Below are 23703 nucleotides of genomic sequence, written 5' to 3'. Positions count from 1 at the left end.
ACAAAAAAACAACAACAGCAAATCTGTTAAGAACATTCAAACCAGAAGTATTTTAAAATTCTATAAATTGAAACATACTAGTAACATGAGCACTACTGACATTACACATGCAATTGTGTACACAAATGACAGTCAATTCAGAATGGATATACACAGACATTAGAAAACAATGACCTTTGTAAGAGTCCACTGCAGAATATAAGACAAGTATGCCATTTCCACTGAACACTATTGAAAATTCAGTTTTAAGCAGAATTTTTTACACACTTGCTAACCACTACAGCCAGCACACACATGAAATTTACTACAGCCTTGTACATCCTGTGGTGTCTAGTGTTTTTCATGATTTTGTGCAGGGAGATGAGTAACCCAGTTTTGCACTTGTTCTAGATTTCAAATAGACAAATACTGGAATGTTTACAAGATGTTCCTATAAATTGACCCAGGGACCTAACTTTTGACCCTACATGACAATGTAACAAACTTGTCAATTTGATTGAGAATTATATTTTGACAAGTTTCATTAAGGTATTAGATGCCTAATAGTAATGTTTACAAAATGGCATTTGCTTGGTATATTCTTAAAGGTGACCGTGTTCCGCACTGTTTTGCAATTTTTAAACAACTTTTACCATACCATTTTTTTTTATTATAAATTTTGTATAACTTACGGTATTTCCCAGTCAAGTAGAGACAAATTTCAAAGTGATGGCCACTATCCAAAACGTTTGCAGAGAACTCATTTTACCATTAATTTTAATAAAAGAAACATCAAACTATTGGTAAACAATTATAAAACAAAAAATTAAAATGTCAATATTTTTTCTAGGGTACCTCAAGTAAACAAATTTAATGAGATAGAATTCTAACTTCTACATTGAAAAAGTAAGGTCGAATCCTGTGTTTCTGTTTTGGGTAGACGTAAAACCTACTTAAATTTCTTCCACGATATTTAATCTAAAGAGTGAAAGCAAAATAGAGAAATTTTACCGCATGTAACTCAATATTTTTAAAGATGTGTAACTCAACCTCTTCTGTTTAAGTAGTCAATTTACTTTGAAAGCAAGAAATCACTTATCAGATTATTTTTTTTTTCCATTTTTGTACAATAAATCAATTATAAGTCTTGAAAGAAGTAAAAACTTACTAGAAAAAAAGGAAAATAAGGAAAAACAAGGAGCTTGATGTTCCCGGTGGCATCCTTGTCGATACAAAGCAACCTAAGTCCAAAATGAGAATGTTAAGACTTTGTCAAAACATTTAAATCATCAAATTTTCTGGGCAGCTTGATATCCTTCCTGAATCCTATCTCAACTGCTGTTTTTTTAGATGCTGTAAAAAGCTCATCTGCTTCATGCCTGAAACATAAATGACAACCAGTTGAAGCAACTGTTATATGAAAACACGACAACCTTGTGGAAATTGATTGTTTTGTGTGTAAATAAATGATATAACCAAAAGCATAACACAATTTACACAATTCTATTTTGGATTCTGACCAAGTTTCATGAAAATCAAATATAAGTTTAATTTGTGTTGTATACCTGCTAATTTGGTTTTGATGAAATTTGATGTAGTGCTTGAAGGGACTTGTTTTCTTGTTTAAATGGGCACTTGATTGAACTTGCTTTGATGGTGGGGGAAGACCCCAGGTGCCCCTCTGTGCATTATTTCATCATGAGCGGGCACCTGGGTAGAACCACCGACCTTCCGTAAGCCAGCTGGATGACTTCCTCACATGAAGAATTCAACGCCCTGAGTGAGGCTCGAACCCACATCGATGAGGGGCAAGTGATTTGAAGTCGGTGACCTTAACCACTCGGCCACAGAGGCCCCTGGTCAATATCTTACTGCCTCAGTGTCCTTAATGGTAGTTTTAACATGGCCTAATATATGTTCTGGTTGGATCCATAACTGAACTTGGCTTAATCCATAATGTCATAAATATTCTTTTTAAAAACTATAAAATATACTTAAAGTGTTTGTCTAGACCAGTTGTTAAAACCCCTGATTTATAATCACTAATCCTCCTACTGGTTTTAAGATCATGGGTTCCAGCCCTACTTCTGACCAGACTCTCCATGTATACTGCTGAAAATAGGCATGAATTCCATATTCTAATATGCTTGTCTCTGTTAAAACACTCTTATGCTAGAATGACGTCACATTAACATGCGGTGACGTCAAAGTTTTTGTTGCGACTAAGAAGGAGCGCTTCTATATTTTATTTACTGTTTTAGATAAAGGGCATATTAGAATCGAAATAATTTATAACAAACCGTGTTTTAAGGTATTAGACCCTGGCTTTGTCATGACCATTTCATGGGAATTAAAACAAGGCTTAATCAAATCAAGTGAATTAACTTCACATGATATCCATAACTCAGCTCATTTGTTTGTGTTTTTCTTTGCTTTGCGTTTAATGCCATTTTTCAACAGTTTTTCAGTTGTATTACATTGTTAACCTACATTGTAACCAGTGTTTCTTTATTCTCTGCCTGTACAAACCTGTCCTTTGCAAGTAACTACAAACTAACAAACTACCCAACATGAATCAGAGGCGGAGGATGAATTATTTCAGATACAATGTCTTTTATCAAATCCTGACGGAGAACATACACCTCACCCAAAGATCAAACTCAAAATGCTGAAATGCAGAGATCTGCGCTCTTCTTATTGAGCTTAATGGACGGTCTGTAACTTAACTTTGACATTCTGACTATAAAAATATAATTGTATCATGATGAAAATATAATACATTCTGTAAAAGCCGAAAATCAAAGCAAAAACCTCCCATGGCCGTAAAATCTCATTACCCAGTATGAAGATTACATGCTCAGATGTGCTAAGGCCTAAAAGAAAAATTCTTTGTTTCCAGTAACATGCTCAAAATAAACTAGAGCTATCACTAAAGGTGATGAATGTACCTCCCACATGTGGTCCGAGAGCTCACGGACTTTTATTGCAACAATTGAGGCCAAAAGAAGTTTATACATTTTTGGAAACATTATTTCATATCCTCCATGAAAACCCATTTCTTAAGTGTCAAAGCCGTGCCTATCTACATTTTGTTCACTTATGTCTGTGATATGGGAGGTTAAACTCACTCGTAAAAATTTAGGGGGTAGGGTAAAGTTTACGTCTACCAGTTTTTTCACTGTTTAATTACAGTAGCTATTTGATTGCCAGTAAATTTAATTTATTTTTATTCTTAAAAATTAGTTTGTTATCATAAGTCACTCAGTTTTACTTATGTAATGTGTTTATATCAGCCAAAGTCAGAAATGCAAATCTTTTTGCAAAACGTCAAAGTCAACCCTGATAATTGAAGGTCAAAGTTCATTTTCATGCAAAAATGTGAAAAATGTTACCTTTACTTTTTTAATCTGTTTGATATGTATTCACATTATTAGTCACCGAAGTTAATTTGTTTTAATGTTTGTATGTCAGACAAAGTCAGCAGTGCAGATGTAACCCCAAAACTGCCAAGGGTAAAGCTTATATCAAAGGTCAAAGGTCAAATTTGAGTGAAAAACTGCACGAATAGCTTCCTGTTTGAAATATAAATGCTATTCCTAATCATTATTAGTAACTGCTCGTGATTTATTTTAATGTATATATGTCCCCCGATGTCAGTAATAAAGATATCGTCTGAAATCAGAAAAGTTCAAATGTGATATTAAGGGTCAAAGGTCATTTTCATGTAAAAGGAAGAAAACAATGGCTCTTTAACTTTTCTTCTTGGTGATAATATTTTGTCGATATTAGTCAACGATATCAGTTCATTTAATGTATAAATGTTAGGCGATGTCTAGTATGCACATACAATTTCAAAACATTCAAGGTCAACCATAATATCAAAGGTCAAAGAAGTGAAATGTTGCAAAAATATCACCTATTTGTAATAATTTTTATTGTTTAAAAGTATTTGTTTTGTCATTTTAGTAACTGATCGTTGTTCATTGTACTGTATATATGTCCGACAATGTCATAGAAGAGAAAATAAGTCAAGATAAAACCTGGTATTGGAGGCCAGGGGTCACTTTTGAATAAAAAATCACAACCTTTACCATACTTACTCATTACTTTGATCAAAAATAGCTTGTTGTTATAATTCACTGTTAGCAATTTACTTTAATGTATACATGTCAAGCAAGGTTAGCAATGTAGGTCTTATCCAAATAAGTCAAAGGCAAACATATTATCAAAGGTCAAAGGTCAAATTTGTGTAAGAATTCGCAAAATAACAAGAATTTTGCAATGATTTTTGGTTGCGGGTTTTTCTGACTATCATAGCATCTTTATTTTATTCCGAATCACATCCAAAAGATGTTCATGTGCTCATGAATAATCAATGAACAAGCAATTCTTATTCAACCTGTATCCACTCACACTAACCATTTAGATTATATAAGATCTATAAATGATAAGGTATTCCAGCCCATGGTTACATCACAAGCTGGGTCAGGCAGAGTTCATCTTAGATATGAGGCACATTAAATTTGTATTTGTTTCTCTTTCATGTATATTCATAGACTGGCATTTTAAACAGAAAATAAATCTACCAAAACCCACAACCATCAGACATTTCAAGGCTTTGATTCTTTATTGTGTAGGTTATTTCTGTCACTACTAGTAAAACTGATCAGTATTCATTTTAAAATATATACAACTGACAATATCACTGTTAAAATGATAATAAAAAGTAAGTCAAGATCAAACCTGACATTAGAGGTCAAATGTCATTTTCATGTAAAAATTCAAAATACAGCATTTTCAATTCCTTCTTCGTTACAAATTATATTGTCATTTTGTTCATTGAAAGCAATTTTGTCTTATGTTTATTTGTAAATCAATGTCAGCAATGCAGATCTAATTTCAAATACAGTGATTGTTAAAGCTTATATCAAAGGTAAAAGGTGAAATTTGCGTGAAAGATCGCAAAAAGTAGCATTTTTGCAATACTTTTCATTGTTTAAAAGTATTTTGTCATTATTAATATCTTCTGGTTATTCCTTGAAGTCTCATACATGTATATATCTATATATGGCTCAATGTCTACAATGGAGATATCATAAGACATGAGTCTAGATCAGCCCAGATGTTAAAGTTTAAAATTCATTTTCGGGTAATAATTTTATTTCTTTGTTCAAACATATATTGTTATAGCTTGATGTTAATTCGTTTTAAAGTTAGCCTTTACTTCCTTACTTACTTACTGCCTTCCATCTTTTTATGGCCGTTTTATATTTTATGATTAGATGCGGCAACGAACTGCACCGTATTCTGCAGGTCGCTGATATCTCTCCACGGTTTGGTCTCAAATAAGATGTCTGTTGGCCAAACTTTCTGGCGTGGCTTCTTCCAGATAGGAACAGCTCTGAAGAATGTGAAACGGTTTTGTTCCTCTGATCCGCACTGACATTTAGCTTTCTCTGCAACTCCTAGCTTCTTCATATGTTTTTCCAGGCCACAGTCTTCAGTGCGCAGACGGAAGACAGTTAATTGGCTGTTTAGCTTGTGTAGACAGTCCTGATTTGGCGGGTAACCTCCATTTATGTTCTTCCAGTCTGACGCAAAGCTGTTCTTCGACAGAGTCTGAGCTTCTCTGTTTGAAGTTGGAGGTTTGGGCTGTATTTGTCTGGTTGCTGTTTTTGCATTTTTGTGCTTTCCAGTTATGCCCACATGTGCAGCAATCTATCGAAATGCTTCATTGTTGTTCTCAAGCAGGAGATTGATGTCTGATTAAGTTGTCTGATGGACCTGCTGAGACAGCCTGAAGAGCTGACTTGGGGTCTGTTAGGAATATATTGTCCCTTTTCTCCTCGCTCATAGTGTTCGAGTGTCGCCGATGTGAGGGCTTGCATCTGGATCTGTAGTTGGAGCATCTCTTGCCGACTATATGAGAGAGTATGAAGGAAGAGCTGTCTGAAAATTTGATGTAGGCACAACCCCAAGCTTTTTGAACTGCCTTTTCCACTGATCCATTGGTATATTCTTGGATGCAAGAGTGTGCTGGATAGCGAATAGTGATCATTTCTAGCGTAAGAGATTGTTGGTAAGCCTGATGTTGCTTTCCCTTTTCTTCTACTCCTGGTACCTCAAATCTGATCTTGGGAGCGCATTGTCTGAGAAACAATTTATAGGGCTCGAGCGGCTCTGCCTCTGTGTCCAGTGCTGCTGCTTTCTATTTTTGCAGTTTTTTGACGATGTGGATAAGACACTGTTCTTGGTTCTGCTCTCGAATTTTGAGTGGAGTAGGTAGGATGGTAGCTTCTTTGCCTTCTCTGCATGGACAAAAGCTTTATACTCTTGTCGTGTCTCTAATTGTTCAGGGTTGGCTTTCCGATTCATTTTATTTGAGTTGTTTTCATTTCCCTGGGATTATCCTCAGACCTTAAATTTAACCGTGTCTAGTTTATCTTTACTGGTTTTGGAAGCAGGTACCAATGAGGTTGATGCGTACTCTCCTATGTACCGTACGTTGCCTGTGTAGACTTGCAGGGGATCTTTGCATTTACTCCCCAACTTGTTCCAGCCAGTTTTTTTATAGTGGCGAGTTTTTTTATAGGCTCTCTTCTTTGACCTTTAATGTCAGATTTTACCTTGACTAATTTTTCATTATTATTTCAAGAATGATATCATCTGTTATAAATACTTTAAAATAAATAATAATTAGTTAATAGTTTTTAAATACCCTAGAAAATAATGAAAAATCGTTGCAAAAATACAGTTGTTTTTTTTGGCTAATTTTCACGCAAATTTGACCTTTGGCCTTTGATAATAGGTTTTGCTTTGCCTTATTTGGATAAGACCTACATTCCTGACCTTGCTTGACATGTATAGATTAAAATTAATTGCCAACAGAAAATTCTAACAAGAGCTAATATTTTTGAAGAAAGTTATGAGTAAGTATGCTATAAATTGATCTTTTACATAAAAATGGCCCCTGACCTTTAACACCAGGTTCGACCTTGACTTATTTTCTCTTCCATGACATCGTCTGACATATATACAGTAAAACGAAAAACGATCAGTTACTAAAATGGCAAAACAAATACTTTTAAACAATGAAAAATATTACAAACAGGTGATATTATTGCAAAATTTTATTCACTTTTTTGACCTTTGACCTTTGAAATTATGCTTGACCTTGAATGTTTTGGTATAACATGTGCATACCAGACATCACCTACGTTTTATACATTAAAATGAACTGATATTGTTGATTAATATCGACAAAACACCATTAACAAGAAGAAATGTTAAATAGCTATTTTTTCATTCTTTTACTTGAAAGTGACCTTTAATCTTTAATATCACATTTGAACTTGTCTTATTTTAGTCGATATCTTTATAACTGACATTGTGGGACATATATACATTAAAATAAATTACGTGCAATTACAAATAATGATGTGAAAAAGCATTTATATTTCAAACAGAAAGCTATTTATGCAATTTTTCACAAAAATTTGACCTTTGACCTTTGATATAAGCTTTACCCTTGGCAGTTTTGTGATTACCTTTGCACTGTTGACTTTGCCTGACATACAGACATTAAAACAAATTAACTTCGGTGACTAACAATGTGAATACATATCAAAAATGTTAGAAAAAGTAAAGGTAACATTTTTCATATTTTTGCATGAAAATGAACTTTGACCTTCAATTATCAGGGTTGATCTTGACGTTTTGCAACAAGATTTGCATTTCTGACTTTGACTGATATATGCACATTATATATATAAACCTGAGTGACCTATGATAACAAACTAATTTTTAAGAAGAAAATAAATTTGAAATATGCCAATTTTTTGTGATTTGTACATAAATTTGACCTTTGACCTTAAATATCAAGTTAGCCCTTCATTCCTTTTTGATGAATTTCTGTTTGCTGACATCGGTTGACATATATACATTTACTGACAATCAAATAGCTACTGTAATTAAACAGTGAAAAACTGGTAGACGTAAACTTTACCCTGCCCCCTAAATTTTTACAAGTGTGTTTAACCTCCCATATCACAAACATAAGTGAACAAAATATAGATAGGCACGGCTTTGACACTTAAGAAATGGGTTTTCATGGAGGATATGAAATATTGTTTCCAAAAATGTATAAACTTCTTTTGGCCTCAATTGTTGCAATAAAAGTCCGTGAGCTCTCGGACCAATGCACTGACACAGTACATTACAATTTGACGCACACAAGATTGCATAATTATGTGGACTGTATGTATATAGACTGTATGTATACAGTATAGTAACAAAAAACAAAGTTTCATAACTATGCAGAATATTGATCTAAAAGAACATAATATGCACCATGCACAACTAGGGTTGGTACTGATCACTTGTGTGAAGTTTCATTAAATTGTGTGCAAGGGTTCAGAAGATTAGGCGCGCACAAGATTGCATATGCAGACTGTGTGTACACAGTATGTTAACAAGAAACAAAGTCCCATAACTCTGCAACTTTTGTTGTTGAAAGAACCTAACATGCCCCATGCACAACTACTGTTGTTACTGATCACTTGTGTGAAGTTTCATTAAACTGTGTCAAGGGGATGAGGAGAGACGATGCGCACATAATTGTGTCTATGTATATAGTATAGTAACCAAAAACAAAGTCCCGTAACTCTGCAATTTTTTTCTCTGAAAGAACCTAACATGCCCCATGCACAACTACTGTTGTTACTGATCACTTGTGTGAAGTTTCATTAAATTGTGTCAAGGGGATGAGGAGAGATGGTGCGCACAAGATTGTGTCTATGTATATAGTATAGTAACAAAAAACAAAGTCCCGTAACTCTGCAGTTTATTTTTTCTGAAAGAACCTAACATGCCCCATGCACAACTACTGTTGTTACTGATCACTTGTGTGAAGTTTCATTAAATTGTGTCAAGGGGATGAGGAGAGATGGTGCGCACAAGATTGTGTCTACGGACAGACGGACAGACAGACAGACAACTTGAAACCAGTATACCCCCCCTTACAACTTTGTTGTCGGGGGGTACAATTAGTGTAGGTAGGTCTGAAAATGTTTTTTTTTTAAATGTTTTTTTTATTAGGGAGACTTTTCAGAACTTATTTTTGTGTCAAAAAATGAATACAAATAAGGGGGTTATGCCATTAGAGCATCAGTAAGTTGATTTTCTAACATCACAACCATGTTTAAAGCATAAAAAGTGCAGTTTTGCAACTTTTTGTAAAAAAAGTTAAAAAAAAAAGTTCTCCAAGGCCATAAAACATTTAGGGTTGGGCCATAAATTTAGGGTAGGTCGGGATACCGGAAACAAACAATTTTTTTACGCATAATAAAGTCACAATCATACCCTATTCAGAAGCTAATTTTTTATCACATCAGTTACTGGTGAGCTGCTCTTTCCTTCCTGCTTTATCACACATTTATCTCATTGACCATATTCTGTTTTTGCCAGTTGGTTCAGTTTCTGCAAAAGTGTAAGGTTCATGAGAGGCAGTCGGTTTACTCAACTTGCATTAATTACTGCTTGTAGAAGAGGGACAGCAAAGTGGAAAATGCCAGCGATATGCACAACTAGACTTGGTACTGATCACTCCTGCGAAGTCTCGTTGAAATCTGGCCAGTAGTTTGACCTGTGAAAGCCTGACAGGCTTAATTCGGAGGGACTGACGGCAAAGGCAACAAGAGGGCCATGATGGCCCTATATCGCTCACCTGAGTACCATTGCTTTAACCAAAAACAAAAAGAAAAAATTCTTACAAGGTACAGATATGTCAAAATACACCTAAAAATACCATCCATGTTGTACCACAGAAAAGTGGTCTCGGTTTTTCCCTACGGCCAATAATAAAAAAGTTACTAAATAAGCTATTTATAGTAACATAAAAGGGAAGTAATTAAAAAAAGTTATTGTAAGCGAACAAAAGAAGGATCTGCCAAATAAAAACAAGAGCACTGCAATGCATCGCAAATGCAGAGCAAAATTCACACAAAACAAAGTCATATGACCTTTGATCCCTAAGTGTGACCTTGACATTGAAGTGAGCCATCCGAAACATGCACTCTGCATGTTGTTCCAATGAGGTGAACATTTGTGTCAGGTTTCTCTGAAATCCATCAAGGGGTTCAAGAGTTACAGAGCGGAAGGGAAATTGCTATCCAACACACAGACAGACGGACACCGAGGCGATAACATAATACGTCCCTGTGGGCGTATAAAAAGGAATCGAGATCTTACGGTGATACAAGTTGTGTGCAAGTTTGGTTAAAATCAAATCATAAATGAAGCTGCTATTGTGCAGAAAAGGTCAAAATAGTCAATTTTGGCCCTTTCAGGGGCTATAACTCTAGAACCCATTATGGGATCTGGCCAGTTCAAGATCTTATGGTGACACAAGTTTTATGCTAGTTTGATTAAATTCAAATCATAAATGAAGCTGCTATTGTGCAGACAAGGTCAAATTAGCTAATTTTGACCCCTTCGGGGGCCATAACTCTGGAACCCATAATGGAATCTGGCCAGTTCCAGAAAGAAACCAAGATCTTACGGTGATACAAGTTGTGTGCAAGTTTGGTAAAAATCAAATCATAAATAAAGCTGTTATTGTGCAGACAAGGTCAAAATAGCCAATTTTGGCTCTTTCAGGGGCCATAACTCTGAAACCCATAATGGGATCTGGCCAGTTCAAGAAAGGAACCAAGATCTTGTGGTGATACAAGTTGTGTGCAAGTTTGGTTAAAATAAAATCATAAATGAAACCACTATCGTGCAGACAAGAAATTGTTGACGGACGGACAGACGAAGGGTGATCACAAAAGCTCACCTTGTCACTATGTGACAGGTGAGCTAAAAACAATATGTCTCACCCACCGGTGGGGGGAGACAAAATAACAATATTAGAATACTAATTCAGATTCATAATTACCATCAAATCCAAAAGAAAAAGTAACCATTCTATAGCTCTATTCAAATCATCATTTGTTCTTGAGGTCACCACACTTTCTGGTTTTGCATTTAGAAACTCTAAAAATAAAGCATGATAAAAAAAAATAAAATATTTTATTTAATACTAATTAAGCTTAAAACCTGAAATAAAACTTCTCGATGTATTGATCGAATTAAGTCAAGAAGTTTTCATTATTTCACAAAAACAATAATGCTCAAATCTAATGAAAATTATTCTTGCATAAAAACTACATTTTTTTTTACTGGATCCGCCCATGTCTTAATGGGAGAAATAATCGTGTGCAGTGTCCACATGACTCAGTTTTGAATTTGACCTAATTACCATCAAGACAAATATTCTGACCAAGTTTCAAAAATATTGGGCACAAATGTGGCCTTTAGAGTGTTCATAACTGTGGCTTCTGGAGTGTTCACAAGCTTTTCCTTTGATCTGGCCTACTGACCTAGTTTTTGACCCAACATGACCCAATTTCGAACTTGACCTAGAGATCATCAAGACTAACTTCTGACCAAGTTTCATAAAGATTGGGCCACAAATGTGGCCTCTAGAGTGTTCACAAGGCAAATGTTGACAGACGACGCACGACAGACGCCGGACAATGACTGGTCACAATACCTCACCTTGAGCACTTTGTGCTCTGGTGAGCTAAAAAGGTACCAGAATCGTAAAGCCATCACACATGAAAACAATGCATATAGTCGTCGTGTAATTTTTTTATGCAAGAATAGCGACAATACACGTTTGTTTTGTGTATTAAGGTCTGCAGAAGCCGTTGGATATATTTTCCCCTTTTAAGCAGCCTAAGGACGGGATATGATAAGATGTGCGAAATGGCCACCTAAATAATTAGAATATGAAAACTCCGTAATCGAAATTTTAACAGTCTAAAACAAAAAAGAAGACCATAATTGTTAAAACTATGACTTTTAAAAACTTCAAAACCAAGTTATTTGTACGACCAGACCTTTAAAATAGTCGAGGTCCGTGACTTTTACCGTTTTTACATGCAAATTACACACTACATGCTCGATTTTCATTGTGAGCCGGACCTGGTGTCAAGCTGAAGTTTTGCTGAGAAAATAAGGTTACTAAAATATACATTTTCAGAAAAAATCAGCTTGACACCCGCTCCGGCTCATATTGAATTTCCACTTTTTTCGTAATTTTTAGCCCCACTTTTCTTTCAAGGAAACATTATAACGTGCTCAGATACAGATACGCGGGAGTTTTGTTCTAATCATGAAACTGATAGTCAAGAGTTATTTTATTAGAAAATTAAATGTTTAGAGCCAAGTTTAATGCAAAAGTGAAAGTGAAAGTAGATCTAGACATTATAATGATAAGTTACATGTTTTAGATCTACATGAACTGTATTTCGGGATTATATGCAAGTTGATTTTGTTTAAGCTGTATTTTAGAAGAAATAATAACGTGTAATTAAAGTTGTTTAAAAAGAAAATTTTTATTGTTTACATAAATGTTATAGAGACAAGAAAGATAACTCGTGCACACCGCAACTAGTAGACACATGTAGACCTTTTATGTAAAAATGATGACGTACTTTGTACAGAAGTCTCTGTGACGCAATCGGTACGCACGGCGGTTAAAAGGAAATTTTATGCCTGGTGTTAGTGGTATGCGAGATCGTTTCCCAACAAATACTGTAAGACTTCTTTTCTGTCAAAAACGACAGAAGTACTATTCTTTGATGGTGATTGCAAACCATATTTGATTTTAGATTTTTACCCGGAGTTAAAATATTTAAACCATTTAACCAGTTATTTCTATGTTAGTCAATAATTCTTTTACTGTATGTCTGTGATAAAGTTATAAACATGTGTTTGTATACTTCTTTTTTATGACGTATGAAAAATAGTAAGTCAACAACTCAGAATTGTTTCATTAATTTTAAAATATTCCGCTTCATCGCCATAGGAAGTTTCATAAATAAATGTATGTTAATTAGTAATTAATGTCACTGACATGTCATTTCCCGGGTGTGAAATATTTTATTTTATGATTAAAAGATAAAATCCCTATATAACCATTTTTTAAACACAAAATAAAAACTTTGCAAAATATAGTTAATTACCAATGGAATGGTGTTGTTTTACATGCATATTTAGTGGGGACCATTTTTGGTCCTAAGTAATTATCATATCCCATCCTTTGTATGTGGCAAATATGAGAATGAATAGCTTTTCTACTTAAAAAAGAACATTTGTACATAAATATGTCATGTACTTTTCAGTGATCACTCATATATAGCTACCGTAGGTAAAAATGATTGAGCCAGCCAGCTCTGAGAAGTCTAATTATGTGAGCTTAATAAAAAGCTTAAATGACATTCAGTGCACTCTGTACACAAAACTTGAACACCCTTACTATTTACACTGTACAAAATCAAAGTTGTTTATCACAGCCAAGCTCTCTGGCAAAAACAGCCTCTCTCTAATATCTATAATGATTTAAATGTACATCACTGCCTGCTGAATGTTCCAAACTGGATAAATTTCTGTAAATATATCAACCTGAGCAACTTCAACTGGTTCTCCTAATTTTCCAGTGACTCTTGGAATTCCACTGACCATTTCATTGGACTGAACCAGCAACTTGTGTGAAACTTAAAGTCCTGCAGCCAAACGTCTGAAAAATGATTTAAGCTGGTCATAATATCTCAGATTAAATACTTTAACAGTTTAAAATTCAATTGCATATATGAGCGATATATGTCTCAATCTGACTGCAAAGAAAATGTGAAATTGTAAAAAAAGTGCCACTCACAACAATTTTTCTATGAACATTTATATCAAAATCTTTTTTCCCCTCACTGAAACTATTATAATGTAATATAAAACCTCAAAACCTCAAAACCAAGTACATGTATATGTAACACTCTGCCATAACAAACAGTTTAAATACTAAAACTATCAATCACAAAGCAGCCTTTTCATTATTCCTTGCCTTACTGGCTACTAGATCTCACGAACTATTTACTGTTTTCATGTAAAATTAACTACAATCTGAACTGAATATTCTCACAGGGCAATACAGCTTAGTGTACTATTGAGTGCTCACTGCTTCAAGTAGACACCGCCATTTATATGACTGAAAAATTGTTTAAAAAAGACGTTAAACCTGAACACATACACACACACGCAATCCACACTTTCTTCAGGTAGTCAATATTGCAAAAATAGCTGACTGAAATAATGTTATTCTACTATAATTCTACTTTCTAGCTTTTTTTTCACTTGCAATTGCAATTTAACATATATATATTAAGTTTTACAATATCAAAGAAAAGTACCTAATTTTTATTTAAAACATCTACAAAGCATTATTTACCATTCACAGCATCGAATAAACGTCTTTGGTCAAATCTGGGAAGATGTAGACTTATTTAAAAAAAGGCGGCCTTTCCCATCTATGCATCAACTTTCCATTGTTCCTTAAGCGCTCTCATTTCAGGTTTTTGGGTACTCAATTGTAAAAAATCCAAAAGAGTAGTAATTGTACAATTCAGGACCATAGATATGATGATTTACTCATTATTTTATAAGGCAGCCAAAATTTCAATTTTCTAGTGTTTGCCCATCTGCCTATTTTCCTTCAAATCAATAAAAAATATACCAATTAAGGCCCAATCTTTTTCGTTTTCAAATCCTTGAACTTATTTTTTTTGCAAAAATTTTATAAAAATATATTTCCTCTGTTCAAATGTGAGTACTTGTAAATTCAAGTAATCAAGAGAGTAATTTCATGTAAACAAGAGAAAAACCCAAATATCTGACTCCGGGTCCGAGTTCTTCGGTGCAACTTAAATTTAAAAAAAAAATCAATTAAATATCATACTGCAGCATCAGTCTGTAACACACCATTTTTTCTGCCTACCGGTTTCAAACATAAAACTGATAAAAATGCATTTCATGAATAAAAACCTGCAAATGTAGAAACTTTCCAGGAATATGTAAACTGAAAATTAGTAGAATTTTCAACATTTTTCAAGTGGATGAATAATTTTACCCAGACTGAAGCAATTTCAGCAAATGTAATGATTAAACCAAATGTTTACCAGTTTCTATGTTTACAAGCCATTCACTGTTCAAATAACATCCATGTAGAATGAACAAGAGCTGTCAACCACTACTGGTGACAAATGCCCCTGCAGCGCCTTGACCTTTGACCTGGTGACGTTGACCTTTGACCTGGTGACCCAAAAGTCAATAGGGGTTGTGTACTCAATAAGTACTATCAGCATGTGAAGTTTGAAGGTCCTGGTTGCAATGGTTCGCGAGTAAAGTGCCTTCTTGAAAAAAGTTAACGTTGTGATGAACGAACTAACGAACGGACAGACAGTTAAAAAACTAATATGCCCTCCCTTCTGGGGCAAACAATAACAAAATAGATAATTGACCTCGAGCTATCTGTCCATATTAGGCTAAGACCACAAGTTTTTTAAACTATAATGTTCTATAAGCGCAATTTTGCATGCACCCTAAATCCCTAAAATCCTGCACTCAACAGAACTAATCAAGACAAAAAATTCCAGCCAAAATAAAACCACTCTAAAAGTTCAATCCAAAATGGATATAAAATGACATCAGAAACTTAGAAAACAATGACCTTTGTCATGTTTATCAGAATTCACAGTACAACATGATATGACATTTACCTTTTCCGTCAAAAAATTAATAATTACTAAAAATTTTAGCTTTAAAATAATGTCACACCACCTGTTAACCCACTACAAGATGATAACACACACATGAGAGTTACTACAGACTTGCCACACTTTATAGGCACTACATTAAACATTCATTTTTGATGGATATAAACATACATAAGAAACATTAGAAAACAAGACTTTGTGAGAATTCACAGTAGTAACATATGTAAGTGTGCCATTTTCCATTACAAAATTAAACAAGCTAAAAATTTCAGTTCACAGCAAAAAAATAATGTCACACACCTGTTAACCACTACTGATATAATACACATATAAAAGTTACTACAGCCCTTGCACCACTTTATAGGCACTACAGAAAACATTTATTTTCGAATGGATATAAAAAAGACATAAGAAACATCAGAAAAAAGGGACCTTTGTGAGAATTCTCTGCAGAACATATGTGACAAGTATGCCAAATTCTAAATATAAATGAAACATTATAAGCTAAAATTTCAGTTCACAGCATAAAATAAATGTTCACAACCTGTTAACCACTACTGATATAATACACATATGAAGGTTTACTACAGCCTTGCACACACATTATAGGCACTACAGAAAACATTTATTTTTGATTGGAATAAACAGACATAAGAAACATCAGAAAACAAGGCCCTTTTGTGAGAGTTCTCTGTGAAACATATATGACAAGTATCCATTTTCCAAAAAAAAATTTAAACATAGCTAAAAATTTCATTTTCACACCCAAAAATTATGTCACACACCATTTTAAAACCACTACTGATGTAACCAATTTAAACAAACACAAGAAATTTGCTACAGCCTTGCTCAAACATTGTTTAACCTTGCGCCAACACCAGTAAGGTCTATGGTGACTTTCAAGCTGATGGTGGAGGAAGACCAAGGGCTCCTCGAATGATTAGTTCATCACAAGCGGGCCCACCTTTGTAGAACCATGGACCTTCCATTAATAAGCAATGTAATGGTTCCTCACATGCAGAGTTCAAACCCCCTGGTTGACCAGACCTGGGGTAATTAAGAAGAGCTGTTGGGATGAAGGGGGTTTGGGACTATCCGAAGATGACTGAAGAACGGGGTCAAATATTACCACAGATTTTCAGACAAAGAAAAAAAAGGAGCTGCGTTCAATAAACGCTTGATGCCCCCAGCATCCTTGTCGATAGATTTGCACCTAAGTCCAAAACGAGGTCAAGGTCCAAGGGTTTAAATGAGGTCGGGTTGATGTTTAAGATGGGGAATGGTCACAGTTACATCTGTATTAGTATCAATTCATTCTTGTCAGGGTATTGAAGCTAGACGAACGGCCCCATTTTGTTAACCCAGAGATCTGATGGCACATTAAAGCACCTAAAATCCAAAATGAGGTCAAGATCAAGTTCAAACTGAGGTCAGGTGATGTCTGAAGATGAGGAATGGTCACAGGAATCATCTGCATAGTATCATGTCATTCTAGTAAGGGGTATTGATGCTAGATGAAACGGTCCCATTTGGGGTTAAATGTACGGACAGACGGATGGACGAACAGGACAATCACTAATGCCTCACGCATCAGTAGGGTGGGGGCAGCAATAGATTTTAAAAAACAATGATCCTGTTTTGTGCTTTCGATAAGTCTTGCCCCTAAATTGTAATGTTATGAAAAACTGAACCAATTTCAAAGTGCAAAAGGGCCATAATTCAGGCAAAAGATGACAGAGTTATGTACTCTTGCCTACGATATGAGACTTTAAAACTGAACAAGTGATAAAAGTTCCAAAGCCAATATGTAAAACACTTAACACAAACTTTGAACTGGTACGAAACACTTAACCAAGATTTCTAAGTCAAAAGGGGCCATAATTCAGCCAAAAACCTTGTTGGAGTTTTGTACTCATGCCTATAAACAGACATGGTGTTGGTAACATTGTTGAAAGTTTCGAGCTTTATCTCAAAAGACTTTGTCAAAATATGAACGGTACGAAAAACTTTAACCCTGATTTTCTAAATCAAAAGGGGCCTAATTCAGCCAAATCCTTGATGGTTTGTTATGCGCTTTTGCCTATGACTGGACATGGTGATGGTAACAAGGTTGAAAAGTTTCAAAACCTTTATCTCAAAGACTTTGACAAAATGTGGGTTGGTACAAAAACTTAACCAAGGTGTGACGCCGACGCTGTGGGGTGGATAGCTTACCTTTTTTTGAATGTCGAGCTTAAAATGCAATTGTATAATAATTGCAATTAAATTACATTTTCTGAAGTAACTTAAAAATTATCTGACATGACCTTTCTCTAATGTGACCTTAATCGTTTAGATAGGAGCATGGGCTTGTGCAAAAATTCTGTCCATTACAGTTAACATTCATGAAAACAATTAAAAAAGAGTGATCCATGCATATCGGGTATTGGTTTCCCGGGCAAACAAGTCCAGATGGATGCATGCACTAATTAGTCATAAACCAAACTGTCATTTGGACGATATTGTTTTGGCTTTTGCAAAGAGGCTTACAAACACTATCACCCAAAAAATTTACAAAATTTTATAAATGTTAACCGTACATGTACTTTTACTGCTTTTTAGTGTTGATGTATTCTTCGGTATTATGCCATTTTAGTGGATTTTTTTTTGGAACTAGTGTAGATTGATAATTATTTTAATTAATTTATTAATTCAAATCAACTTGTTTTAATACCAGCTTCAGGGTATGTCTTTCTTATTGTGGCTTTCAAACAGAAAGGGTTGAACCATAGATGTAATCACACACAAAAAAGTTTTAAATCTATGTTAGCAAACGTGATTCTCTGCTTTAGTAGTTCTGTTCAAGCATAAGCTTTATAAGTGGGATGGAGAAATGGGATGTGTTAACTTACCAGATAACTTTAGATAAGTGACAAATCTTGTTGATAAAAGACCTCTTCCTCTGCCCTCAGGTCAACTTTACAGGATTTTCTTTTTTAGGACTTTTCATTATTTGCAAAATATGTGCAAACAATGTAACAATTTCCAGCATATTTACAATATCAAATATATAAATTTCAGTTTTATGTAAGTTATCACACATCAATTGCACTGGATGGTACAGATCATTAATGGAAAAAACATGCAATTGGTTGAAATATCACTGATCGAAATTCAGTTTTGACTTTACTGCATTATCAACAAACTGAAATCCATTTATGTTATAAACGACTATACGTGGCTTGTACAAGGAGCATTTGTTTTAGTGGACAAAAGGCTAACTAAGATGTCCGTAAGGGCAGCTAATGATGAGTGAGTGAGTGAGTTGGTTTAGCGAAACGACACAGAATGGTATATATGCAATGATGAAATTTTAGAATTGTTGTCCAAACAGGAAAATTACCAAAATGTTTTTAAATATTATGAGTTTCAAAAAGTATTGCATTTATTTGGAGATAGTATCTTACCGTACATCAAAAATTTAACCAAATGTTCTAAGTCATAAGGGGGCATAATTTAGCCAAATTCTGTCAGGTTTGGGACTGAATCGGAAGGTGATTATTGACCTAGAAAAGAAAAAAATAAGTTTCAAGCTATATGCCTTTTAAAAATTGTTGTACTTGCATGCAAAACTTAACCAAGGTGTGACGCTGACGCCGACGCCAGGGTAAGTAGAATAGCTGGACTATTCTTCGAATAGTCGAGCTAAAAAGGCTGGGAACTATTTAAGTGACCACCTGGCGACCGCGACTATCGACCGGCCTAATTCATTCCCAAGGGTCATACTTGCCCCCCCCCCCCCCCAATAACGACCAAGCTGGACCGTTCCAGCATGAAAATATTTGAAATCCACCAAATTTTCACGCCTTTCTTATTATAGCAAACATAATTATTACTGCTTGATTGAAAATTTGCAAGTTTTCACCTGCTGAATTAATACATAGAACAATAGAACATAAAGAAAGCAATAAGCTGTAAAAATCCTTTTTATCTGAGCATGATAATGGCTAATTGAGAAGTGACCCTTATCCCCGAATAAAGACCACCTGTGAACAAAGACCACTTTTGCATGTTCCGAAGAGTGGTCTTTGTTCACAGGTTTGACTGTACATGCATATGTATCAGAGTTATGTGACTTGATCCAGTGAGATTGGTAACTGACCTAGAAGAAAACAAGTTTCAAAGCTGAATGCCTTATAAGCTATACATATTTGAATGCAAAACTTTAATCAAGATGTGATGCTGAGCACTGCACATGACTTAAACAAGAATGCTAGAATGTCACAATATTTCTTTACACTAGCACCTGTATTTGCAAATGGAATTTTCATTTTGTGGTTTACAATATTTTTTTAGTAATTATTGTAATTCTTTTGTTTTTCTAAGTCCACAAAAAATCCTTGCCAGGAAGAGATACCTTAAAATACTCCTAAAATAATGTAACATCTATGTTGTACCACAGAAAAGTGGTCTTGGTTTTTCCCTACCATCAATTATAAATAACTTTTTATAGCAACAACTAAGGAACTGGGTGTAACATGCATGTTGTACTACAGGAAAGTTGTCTTGATTTTTCCCTACAACTAGTAATAAAAAGGTTTAGTTACAATATAAGCTATTTATAGTAACAACAAAGGAAGTAATTATAAAGAAGAGACCTGCACTGACACTCTGTCTCATGATGGTGAAAAATTGTGCCACTAGTTACATTAAAATCCCTCCATGCATTCATGAAAAAGATATACTCTAGACAAAGTCACTTTGACCTCTTAAGTGTGACCTTGACCTTAAACCTAGGGACCTGGTTTTTGCTCATGACACTCCGTCTCATGATAGTGAACTACTGGTCTGTGATTCAAAACTTGCGAAAATGGAGAGGGAAATTACATTACTTAGTTTCTTTGGGTGGAAACAGAGCAGCGAGACCTAAAATGCTAGCAACACCGTGGGCAGTGACCTGAAAGAACTTAAAACTTACGAGTCCAGCCAAAAGTCCAGAAATTCCAGTACTTCCGTTTGTACTTTCAAAACTAGGAAGTCCCGGCCGGCCTTTTCGAACCCTGAAAAAGTTGAAAAGGAGCTGAATATTTATTATGAAACCATATACAACAAAATAGAACCCACCATGTTGCTAGTAGAAAAAATGGCACTACATTGTTAGTGAGGAGAAAAATTAAATTTAATCCCTGAAATGTTACTAAGGATAACTTAAAATATGAATTGCTAAAAAATATTTAATGACTAAATTATACAGTGTACATGTAAAAGCAGTAATCCATGATGTTTATAATATTGTGAATTCTCCCCAAAATGGCCTCTTTCGCCTGATTTTTTCCCATTTTACCAGTGCCCATCATCTTTCCCAACTCTTAAAACAAGAGGGCCATGATGGCCCTATATCGTTCACCTGTTATCATTGCACTTGAGGACAAGAAGGTCCTCAGAAAAAAAATATCTAAGTCCAAAGGACAGGAACAAGAAAGGGAAGAAATTTACCAAAAAGAAAAAAAAATCTTACAAGGTATAGATATGTCAATATACACCTAAAAATTGGAGGTACCATCAATGTTGTACCACAGAAAAGTGGTCTCGGTTTTTCCATACGGCAAATAATAAAAAAGTTACTAAAAATAAGCTATTTATAGTAAAGTAAAAGGGAAGTTATTAAAAAAAAATATATATTGTAAGTGAACAAAAGAAGGATCTGTCAAATAAATCTGTTGACATAAAGGAAATTTCAGATCAGTATCTTCATTAGTCATGGAGATATACCCATTTTAATTTGAAATAAAGGGAGAAAATTTGACATAAAATCAGTCCATAGTTATCTACCCTGATTTTCTCAGTCCAACTATTAACAATAATGAAATTTCAAATAAGTCCTATAAGTACTTACCGATATAAATCCATTTTGATTACAATCAGGGGAGGTAATCAGATATAAAATAACTCTGGAACCTACGACTGGATCTGATTTGTCATGGAATCCAAGATTTATTGTTGTTGAAGATATTTTGGAAGTTTTGTTTCAAATAAAACCATAAATGAAGTCTCTATATGGTTGCAAAAGTCAAAATAGCCAATTTTGGAGATTTAAGGGGCCATAACTCTGGAATCCATGACGGAATCTGGCCAGTTGAAGAAAGGAAGCAAGATCTTGTGGTGATACAAATTGTGTGCAAGTTTGGTTAAAATCAAATCATAAATGAAGCTGCTATTGTGCAGACAAGGTCAAAATGGCTAATTTTGGACCTTTCAGGGGCCATAACTCTGGAACCCATTAAGGGATCTGGCCGGTTCAAGAAAGGAACCAAGATCTTATGGTGACACAAGTTTTGTGCAAGTTTGATTAAATTCAAATCATAAATGAAGCTGCTATTGTGCAGACAAGGTCAAAATAGCTAATTCTGGCCCTTTCAGGGGCAATCACTCTTGAACCCATAATGGAATCTCACCAGTTCAAGAAAGAAACCAAGATCTTATGGTGATACAAGTTGTGTGCAAGTTTGGTTAAAATAAAATCATAAATGAAGCTGCTATTGTGCAGACAAGGTCAAAATAGCTAATTTTGGCCATTTTAGGGGCCATAACTCTGAAACCCATAATGGGATCTGACTGGTTCAAGAAAAGAAACGAGATCTTATGGTAACACAAGTTTTGTGCAAGTTTGATTAAATTCAAATCATAAATGAAGCTGCTATTGTGCAGAAAAGGTCAAAATAGCTAATTTTGGCTCTTTCAGGGGCCATAACTTTGAAACCCATAATGGAATCTGGCCAGTTCAAGAAAGGAACCAAGATCTTATGGTGATACAAGTTGTGTGCAAGTTTGGTTAAAATAAAATCGTAAATGAAACCAGTATCGTGCAGACAAGAGATTGTGGACGGACGACGGACGAAAGGCGATCACAAAAGCTAAAAAAGCCCTGCTATTGTGATCTTCGTTCAGCTATTACTATTGCCAGTGATACACTCCGAGGGAGAAAAAAATTCCTTCTCTAATTTTCGCACATAATACAGTGTGAGATAGTTTTTCATCTATATTCTTAAAAATATGCTGAAAAGAGATTTACTGATTAAGTTTGCAGATGAAGTGTTGTGAGAACACATTTATTCGGGAAGGGCCAAAATTCTCCTACCGGAAACTTGTACGTAACTGTATATTACCTGTATTATACGAATGATTTTCATGAAGTTTTTGTGAGCTTTTGAAAAAATACAAAGATGCGAAATGGGCTCGTAAGCTGTCGGATTCGGTTTGAAGTAGGCAAAAGTTTTTTTTTATTTGTTGGTTATTCTTGAACATATTGATGGCTATTTGGTCAGATCAGATGCAGTGGGTCATATTTTCAGTAAATATGAAGTCTCAGTTACAAACTCTGGTTTTCCTATAATACTTGTTTGGGTGTTAGTAGTGGACCTTTGATGTATATTCCTGCTGTGGAGTTAATGAAGTTGTTGTGTAAATGCCTGTATCCGGTAAAACGGTAAGGAACGTACACAGGATAAAGTACATTTATATGAACGCGTAACCATGTATTTTATCATAGCTGGATTGTCATTTACAACAACAAGAGCTCGTCGAACACAAAATGCCGCCCCTTGATGCATTCAGTAATTGCACAATGAACAGAAATTATATGCTCACTGTAAACAAAAGTTCTAACATTCTGGTTTAATCTGACCTTGACCTTTAACCTATTAACCTAACAAGAGATTACAGAGTGATCTTGACGGCATCAACTGAGCCATTTTCGAATGTTCCAAATTTCAAGACTAGCTCAAGGTAAAAATCAAGGTCACATTTCATTTCGGTACAAAACAATGTGTATGTGGTCCAAATTTGAAAGCTGTGGCTTGAGAAATGTGAAAGTAGGTCACTAGATCAATTTCAAGGTCAAAGTTCATTTCGGTAGACAGAACTGTGCATGTGCTTTAGATTTGGAGGCTGTAGCTTGAGAAATGTGAAAGTAGGTAATAGGTAAAAGTCAATGTAAAATTTCAATTCAGAACACAAAAATATGCATGCGGTCCAAATTTGAAACCTGTAGCTTCAGAAATGTGAAAGTTGGTCACTAGGTCAATCTCAAGATCAA

The 23703-nt window shown here is 34.8% G+C and overlaps 1 long non-coding RNA gene across 1 annotated transcript; it reads right to left on the bottom strand.

The window, feature by feature from the left end:
• Positions 1 to 341: 341 nt before the first annotated feature.
• Positions 342 to 13519, bottom strand: LOC123566240 (uncharacterized). The gene is made up of 4 exons (XR_008371506.1): positions 13489 to 13519; positions 10916 to 11011; positions 9340 to 9456; positions 342 to 1358 (listed from the first exon to the last, which is right to left on the bottom strand). It is a non-coding gene; the product is annotated as an uncharacterized LOC123566240 (long non-coding RNA).
• Positions 13520 to 23703: the final 10184 nt, after the last annotated feature.

The sequence above is a fragment of the Mercenaria mercenaria genome, chromosome 6 (assembly GCF_021730395.1).
Source record: "Mercenaria mercenaria strain notata chromosome 6, MADL_Memer_1, whole genome shotgun sequence".
NCBI classification, from domain to species: Eukaryota; Metazoa; Mollusca; class Bivalvia; order Venerida; family Veneridae; genus Mercenaria; species Mercenaria mercenaria.
The sequence above is the reverse complement of the archived record's forward strand: the minus strand, read 5'-3'. Positions and strand labels throughout refer to the sequence as shown.